A 9,089-nucleotide genomic window follows, 5' to 3' on the forward strand; every position below is an offset into this window, starting at 1 on the left:
TAAAAATAAAAGAGATTTAATTTAAAAACTACAAAAGTGAACTTTTTGATTTTTGATCTAAATAAAAAAAATTATCCCTAAAGTTTTGGAGTTTAAATTTTTTAGACAAATTAAATTTTAATTACAAAATTTTAAATGAATTTTAAAAAATGAAAACAACTTAGACTAATTATCATAATCAACACAGACGAAATTGAACATTTAGGAAATCTGATTTAGTTCTGGGATGAGCTCGAAATGACAGTAAAAAAAAATGAAAAAGATCAACAAAATCATTTACAGTAGGGTTGGAAACGAATTACCTGCTAACAGTTGTTGATAATTATTCTGATAATGATAAATCAATGTTATAAAATATTATTTTTAATAACACTCGATAAATCTTTAATATTATTATTTTAACTATATTAAAATAATATAAATTACTGTAAAACTTGATGCTAAATAAAATTTAATTGATAGTCTCCTTATATATCTAAAAAAAAAAAAAAATTTATAATTAATACTTTTATAAAAAATATGACAATTTAATTTCGACAGAAAATATGAATTACATTACACATACTATTACTTTCATTACATTTTGATAAAAGTTTACGTTTTAAAAATAAAATTAGTAGACATTTTAAAGATTAAAAATCATATATTGATTATAAAAAATAAAATATTAAGACTTTTGTAGGTCGAAATTTAATAACATTATGCAATCATTAAATTTAGTCAATTGAAATTAGATTTCAATTTAGAATTTTTCTAATAACAAATTATATTTTTTATCTTTAGAATTTTTCTACTAATAAATTATTTTTTTTATTTTTATATTATTGACGTGAAATCCTAAATCAATTTAAAATAGGGTGATTTACCTGTATATGAGTTTTAAACACTCGTTAAAATTAATTTTTAAATTGAATTAAATCTGTTTCAAATTTAATAGACTCACCATAAATTAAAAAATTTATGCATGAGTTAGTGATTATGTGATGATAGGACTACTCATAAAATAATATGAAGTCACAATAATTAGCAATAGTAGTCAATTCAGTACAATAGCATTGGGTGTGAGAGTCTTAAATACTCTTTTTCCTTAGTTTTATGAGAACATATTTAAATTTTACTTTTCCATGCACTTTTATTTTTAGTTGTTTTTATTAATTTGACTGTTTATAAAAAGAAAAAAAATTTAATAATAATAAAAAATAATAATAAAAAAAGAGATTTACAATTTAGTCCATGAGTATTGCCATTATTAATAAGTCAGTCACTCTAGCTATTTTTAGAAACCTATTAAAACGTCCTTATCTTTTTTCTCCGTCAACGAAATAGTCCTTCCGTATATTTTTGCCGTTAAAACTATAGTAAAAGACCAAATTACCCCCTTCTTTTCCTCCTCTTCCTCCTTTTTCTTCTTCATCAATTATTCCTCGTTCTTCTACTTCTGCTTCTGCTTCTTCTTCTGCTTCTGCTTCTTCTTCTTCTGCTTCTGCTTCTTCTGCTTCTGCTTCTTCTTCTTCTTCTTTTTCTTCTCCTTCTTCTCCTCCTTCTTCTTCTTCTTCGTTTTCTTCTTTTTCTTCTTCTTCTTCTCCTTCATCATCATCATCTTCTTCTTCTTTTTTGAGGAGGAGAATGAGGAAGAAGAGAGACTATTTCGTTGACGGAAAGAAACGATAAGAACGTTTTAATAGATGTGAGAAAAGATAGGGACTATTTCGTTGACAAAAAGAAATGACAATGACGTTTTAATATATATGAAAAAAGATAAGAACGTTTTAATAGATTTCTGAAAATATAGGGAGAGACGATTTCGTTGACGGAAAGAAACGATGATGAGGGACTATTTCGTTGACGGAAAGAAACGATAAGAACGTTTTAATAGATATAAGAAAAGATAGGGACTATTTCATTGACAGAAAGAAACGATAAGGACGTTTTAATAGATATGAAAAAAGATAAAAACGTTTTAATAGATTTTTGAAAATATAGGGACTGACTTGTTAATAATAGCAATATCCAAGAATTAAATAAGAGGTTTTATTTGAGGGTAAAATTGGATTTTTAAAATTTTCTCTCTCCTCTTTTATCTAATTTTAATGGAAAAGAGAACGGAATGACTATTTCTTTGACGAAAAAAAATGATAAGGACGTTTTAATAGATATGAGAAAAGATAGGGACTATTTCATTGACGGAAAGAAACAATAAGAACATTTTAATAGATATAAAAAAAGATAAAAATGTTTTAATAGATTTTTGAAAATGTAGGGACTGACTTGTTAATAATAACAATATCCAAGAACTAAATAAGAGGTTTTATTTGAGGGTAAAATTGGATTTTAAAAATTTTCTCTCTCCTCATTTATCTAATTTTAACGGAAAAAAGGACGGAAGGATTATTTCGTTGACGGAAAGAAAAGATAGGAACATTTTAATAGGTTTCTAAAAATATAGAGACTGACTTGTTAATAATGGCAATATTCAGAGACTAAATTATAAACATCCCTAATAAAAAATTATATACACGATGATAAAACTCATAAACGAATAATAATTTACCCTAAAGGTATTACAATGAATTTTTATTATAGTTGAAAATGAAAAAAAATTACTCTAAAGATATTAGAATGAATTTTTATCATAGTTGAAAATGAAAAAAAAGAACGAAGAATCACAGTATACAATAAAATTAAAAATTAAGAAATATTTGTGTCAATTTTTTTATAAATATAAATACTCGAATTTCAATTATAAGAGATTCGTGTGAATTACATATGATAAAATTAAAAAATTGGAAAGTTAATTTGTGTGAATTACATATGACAAAATTAAAAAATTAAAAAAACAATAAATTATTGAGCAATGATCTCAAAATCAAACTCATAATTAAATAATTATATCTATATTTTAATAATTGAATTATACAATGAGTTTATATTTAACGTTTTTTTCTAACAAAAGTCATACCAATTTTTGACACACAAGAAATAGACTACAGAGGGAGAATTGAAAGCTCTCTATAAAGAGTAGAAATAGAAAGAGAAAGAGAAAAAGGAAAGAGAATAGTGCAGGAGGTGGATCGGTGCCACCATAGGTGTTGATCAACGTTTTTATAGTTCTTGTGTTCCTTTTGGTTTCTCTTCTTTTGTTTTAGTTTTTTTTCCCCTTGCTTTCGGGCAAGGGAATCATTTTCATTCTTCCCCTCACTAAGGGAGAATAATGAAATTTTGGTGTGGTTTTATTTTTATTTTGTTCCTTTTGCAGATTTATGGTGCTCAGCGATGAGGGGCTTAATTTCTTGATCTATTTGTGCATGAGGTTCAATGGCTTCTACTTTACTTTTCCGGGAGGTTTCTAACTTCATGGTGTTTGCACCTCAGGATCGCCTTATTAAATCTAGTGGGTTATGCTCCCATAGGCCGATGATCGGCTGATGTTTGCTTCGCCATCTCCTTTGGTTTCTTGATTTGCTAGAGTTGCTCTATTATCTTTCTTCGATTTTTAGATCTTGGGCTTTTGGTGATGTATGTTTATTTTCTTTAATTTCTGCTGGTTTTCCTATTGTTGCCATGGCCTTTCATAAAGTCATTTCAGTTGCTATCATTTTTGGGTTTGGCATCGCAGGCGATGGAGACGAGAGTCGAGATACATTATTGTTCAGTGTTACGTGATAAATAAAAGGTCAGACGACCATTCTAGAAGTCGGGTGGCCACCCAAGGTCAGATGAAAGTCGAACAGGTAGAAATGACCATTCCTAAGGTTAGACAGATCGAATGACTATTCCAGAATTTCAAATCAGACGACCACCTGAAGACAGACGACCAGCTTAGAAGACTAGGTTGGACGACCACTCCAATAGACCTGGTTGGACGATCAGCCAAAGATAGGCGACCAGGTCAGAAGATCAGGTTGGACGACCACTCCAATAGACCAGATCGGACTACCACTCCAAGATGACCAAGTCGGACAACTATTCTAAAATGACTGGATTAGAATCAATGGACGACCAGACGATCATTCCAAGATGACCAGATCGGATAACTATTCTAAAATGAACGGATTGAAATCGGTCAGATATTCTAGAATTTTATCTCTTCTTCTCTCTCTGAACTCACATTTTTTTGTTGTAGCAACAGCTGTACATTATGATACATACTTCCTTCTAGAATACTCGATAGAACTGTATATAAACACATTTTACTCAAATAAAATAATCAAGCTTGTTTTGCCTTAGTCTTTCTATTTCAGTCAAGTTTCCTTTTGTAACATGGTATTAGAATAATAACATTTTTTTTTTTCTTTTTCTTCTTCTTGCTTCCAACTGCATTCATGGTAAATCAAAATATGCGATTTTTGAATCAGTCTCAAAACCAAACAATAGATTATCTCACTAATCCTTCAAATCCATATTTTTTACATTCAAACGAAAATCCTATCTTGATTCTTGTGTCGTCTGCTCTCTCGAGACCAAATTACCATTCTTGGTACAGAGATATGAAAATAGCCTTACAATCTAAGAACAAGATAAAGTTCATTGATGGATCTTTAAAGATGCTAGAAGCCACATATCAGATGTTTGCAGCATGGGAAATGTGTAATAATATGGTTCTATTTTAGATCACGAAATCTTTATCATAGTCAATTACACAGAATATTATTTGGATCGATATTGCAGCAGATGCCTAGAAAGACCTTCAAGATCAATTCTCTCAGGTATCTCTGATTTACAGGGACAGGTTTATAGTCTCAAACAGACATATTTATCTGTTACAGTCTACTTCACCCATCTAAAAACCTTGTGGGATGAATTAATCAATTTCAGACCTATATCTCGGTACACATGTAATCCGTCATGCAGCTGTGGTGCAATTGCAACTGTGAAAACTTATAGAGAAAATGATTATGTCCTAAGATTTTTAAAAGGTCTCAATGATCAGTTTAACATCGCAAATCATGATGATGGATCCACTGCCTTCAATAAACAAAGTTTTTACTCTTGTGGTACAACAAGAAAGACAATTATTTCTTAGTGTAATCCCAGAACCTAAGCCATTGATTGCCAAATCTAACGAATAAATGTTTTAAAGATCTTATCATAGACGAGATACTCATACACCTTCTTTTCAAGTCAACAAAAGATACAATACTCAGAATAATACCAAGATCTATACTTTCTATGGGAAATCAAGACGTACAGAGGAGACTTACTATAGAAAACATGGGTTTCCACTTGATTATAAGTTTAGAAATAGCTCCAGCAATGCTAGTATTAATAATATCGAGACAACTAATTTATCTGCATTGTTGATATCAATCAAGGCAACCTTGATTCCTCAAATCTTTATTTCACTCAAGATCAATACTAATGCTTACTTGCTTTGATTCAACCAGTAAGTCAGTCAATAAGTCAGTCAATCAAATCTAAACAAGACATACACTATAAATCAAGTAAACACATCCACAGCCACAGATTCTCTTCATCTCACTACTTCTTGCTCTAATTTCTAGGTAATTTTCTTAATTTTTTGTGTTTTTTGCAAACTAAGATATGGATCTTAGACATCGAAGCTACTGTTCATGTCTATTTTTCTCTTAGTCATTTTCTATCATACTAAAGAATTAGACCTATACGAGTCAAATTACAAATGGTGCCATAGTTACTATAGACACACCGGCACAATATATTTCTCACAGTTTCTCATTCTTCATGAAGTCTTATATATACTGAAATACAAATCATTCTAACTCAGAAATTATCTCTAATTTCTGAGTTGGGCGTCTTCTAGCTAATCTTGCATTTGTTGTTTCTGTACTTGTGGATGAAGAGGCAAAAGGATTGGAAGGAATGGTTAAATCTTCTGCTCCTTGCAACATTTGAACAACTACTTTCATGGAAGGACGCAAGACTGGATGCCATTGAATGCACCAGAGCCCCACAGTCGCAAGTATCTTTGCGATGTTTGCATCTCCCTCGTCTACAATATGGATTCTCAGGTCTTCTCCTCGCTCTAAGAGATTATAAATCCATTCTGGAAAGTAGATCTGGCAAGCATTCTCTGTCGTAACTTCAAAATTCTTCCTCCCCCCAACCATTTCAAGCACTAATACTCCAAAGCTGTAAACGTCTGATTTATGGGACACATTGCCTACTGGAGTACACTTCAGGTGCAATATATCCCATGGTGCCCCTCGCTACTGACATGGAAACTGTGCTTTGATCCTTGGAACACAACTTAGCCATGCCAAAATCTGTGATTTTTGGATTCAGAGTGTCATCAAGAAGGATATTATGTGGCTTGATATCAAAGTGTAGGATTCGTTCATCACATCCTTGGTGAAGATACTCAATCCCTTTTGCTACGCTAAGGGCAATATCTTGCAGCTTCTTCCAACCCAGAAAATTATTATTGTCGTCTGCTGAAGAGATGAAACTTTGAAGTGAACTTTTTGGTAAGTACTCATAAACTAGAGCTCGTTTAAATCCATCGGCACAAAAACCAACCAAGCGAGCTATATTAGCATGGTGGATTCTACCCATTATGCCTACTTCATTTATAAACTCTTCCCCATTTGGTACCGTGGAGTACTTTGACAGCTACTAGAATTTCACTGGATAACTTTCCTTTGAATACTTTTCCATAAGATCCTTCACCCAAGAAGTCCTTGAATTGGTCTGTAATTCTTTTAATATCGGCATAAGTATACCTTGTGGGCTTGAGAGCTTTGTAATCCTCTAAAAATTCTTTGATTCTTTTTTCAGATTCATCTGATCTACGCACATAGTAGAGAGAAATACTAAGGAAAAATAAACCAAGGGTTGTACCTGCAAGATGAACAATCATAGTTAATATTCTCTTTATTTGTTTAACAACCGAGAAGTGAACATAAGAAAATTTTACCTATGACTATGACTTTCTTTCTCATTGTTGCACCTGCAAAAAAAAATGACATTATTAGCTAGCAACCAGCGGCGAGTATATTTGGATAATTTGGAAGAAACTGTGTTGTATGAAAAGTTTGAAAATTGTAGATATCAACAAATTATCCATTTTTATTTTTTCTTAAAAAAACAAGAGTCAGAATATATGATAGACACCTCTATGTTGTTTGGAGATATCTGAGCACTCAATTTCAGGTTGAGAACTATTCTGCTTCAACTTGCATAACTTTCCTTCTGCCTGGCAGTTTGTACAATTTGGTCTGATCCAATTGAAAATAAGATTTCCATTTGGATAGAGCATTTGATGCGGGACTAAAGAAACGTTATACAGCTTGGTGCAAGACAACAAGGAGGGCGAAAAGGGGTTGTTTATTGAACTATGAGAATGGAAAGCAATAACATTATGTTCAGCATCATAATTACTGATGCATGAAATATTGTATAGTTCCCCAGTCCAAGGTGGTTCTATGGAACAATCAAAAACTGTAAAGTCTTGTAACTGCTTATATTTAAACAGGAATGGGGAAGCTGATAAATTAATGAGAGGAAGATACTTGGGAAGGCAACCATTAGGGTCATAGGCATGAAGCTTTTGTGCCTTGTAATCAATCATGGACACAAAAAGCTTCACTGATCCTGGCAGCTCTAGCACAGTCTCATTGTTGCTGCTGCAAGATATCTCAAAACCAGGATAGCCACAATAAGAGTGGCTATTTTTAAGACGGAAGGGAAACCGGACAAGTGGTCCATCTGGATTGCAGTTTTTAGGGCAATCTGTGGCTGCTCCAGCTGATGCAAACATTACCAATAACAAAACACAGGAGGAAGCGACAAGCATGTTAGTTAACCCAGTAGATATCTCCTTGGAAGTTTTACTCTCAAAACCTTTGTTTTAATCCCTTTTCCAACAATTGTAACCACTTCTCAAGCAATGGGCAGAGGAGTTCCTCTTTGCCTTTCTCTTTCCCTGCACTGAAGTGTGAATGCATCAAAATATAAAAAGACATAATTCAACAACACAGGCAGAAAATAAATGAAATACTAGAACCACCATGATACATTCATTTGCTATTTGATCAATTATATTCCGAACTTTCATCGAAAATAACTCCATTACTAACCGAAACCCAAAAAGCCAAGACCAAGACCAAGACCAAGAGGATAGAGAGGAGGAAGAATAAACATCATACCAGTATCAAGAAGCCAAAGGACTTTTCACAAACATGTAGTGAGCAAGATTCCTTTGATGGAACCTTCGTTTATAAGAGTACTAAGGCTACTTTTGTAATTCCAAATACTCTCATTTTACTGATAGATTTAGTTGTATTTTAAAAACATCATGACATTTTAATCAACTCTAAAAAGTATAATAATTAACCAGTTAATTATGGAGCGAGTGTAATAATAATAATACAATCTAAAATTATTACCTCTATATCTATTAAATCTAAAATAATCATCTGGTCTCCAAAGAACCAGATAATTTGCAAGTGAATCATGATGAACTTGCCAAAATATTTTGTTTCTAGCATTCCATGTAGCCGAGCAAATTGTTACTGCCATTCTTGCATTATTGCCAGTAAAAGATCCAAACACCGCCTACAACCACTCCGTAAAATTAATAATTGAGGGTTATACTACAAATAAGAAACATTCCATACCTGACATGCAAAGCTACATTGCCCTAAGACATGGAAGATAGACTCATGTGAGGAACAAAGTGGACATATAGCTAGTACAGGCACATGCCATTGCCGCAGTTTCTTTCTTATTGACAGAATATTATTCATCGACCGCCAAACAAAGAACGGATTTGTGGAGGTATTGGCAACGTCCAACTCTGTTCTCTGCTTTTCTGGTTCCCTATCTATTTAAAGTTTTATCAATTATGTTTAAACATTTATAAAGAGAAGAAAGGCCATGTTTATACTTAAAAGGTAAAATAAACCTAGAGCGACCCTTTTCCAAGAAAATTTTCAAATGATTTAGGGTTATTTTGATAGTTTTTTAAATATAAAAAAATAATAAAAATTACTATAAGGCTCTATAATATTAAAAAATTTATTATTCTTTATTTCAAAATTACTTAATTAAAATATTTTTATGCTTTTTAAAATTTATAAATTTCGTATTTTTCTCACAATGTCTTCATTGTC

At 31.9% G+C, this 9,089-nt stretch overlaps 1 long non-coding RNA gene and 1 pseudogene across 1 annotated transcript; one reads left to right on the forward strand and one right to left on the reverse strand.

Moving 5' to 3' along the window:
• Window positions 1–2,979: 2,979 nt before the first annotated feature.
• On the forward strand, window positions 2,980–4,226 carry LOC110606426. The gene is made up of 2 exons (XR_002486509.2): window positions 2,980–3,516; window positions 3,617–4,226. It is a non-coding gene; the product is annotated as an uncharacterized LOC110606426 (long non-coding RNA).
• Window positions 4,227–5,463: 1,237 nt separating this feature from the next.
• LOC110606132 lies at window positions 5,464–8,862 on the reverse strand (annotated as a pseudogene).
• Between the last annotated feature and the right edge of the window lie 227 nt (window positions 8,863–9,089).

This window comes from Manihot esculenta, chromosome 18 (genome assembly GCF_001659605.2).
Source record: "Manihot esculenta cultivar AM560-2 chromosome 18, M.esculenta_v8, whole genome shotgun sequence".
Taxonomy (NCBI): Eukaryota; Viridiplantae; Streptophyta; class Magnoliopsida; order Malpighiales; family Euphorbiaceae; genus Manihot; species Manihot esculenta.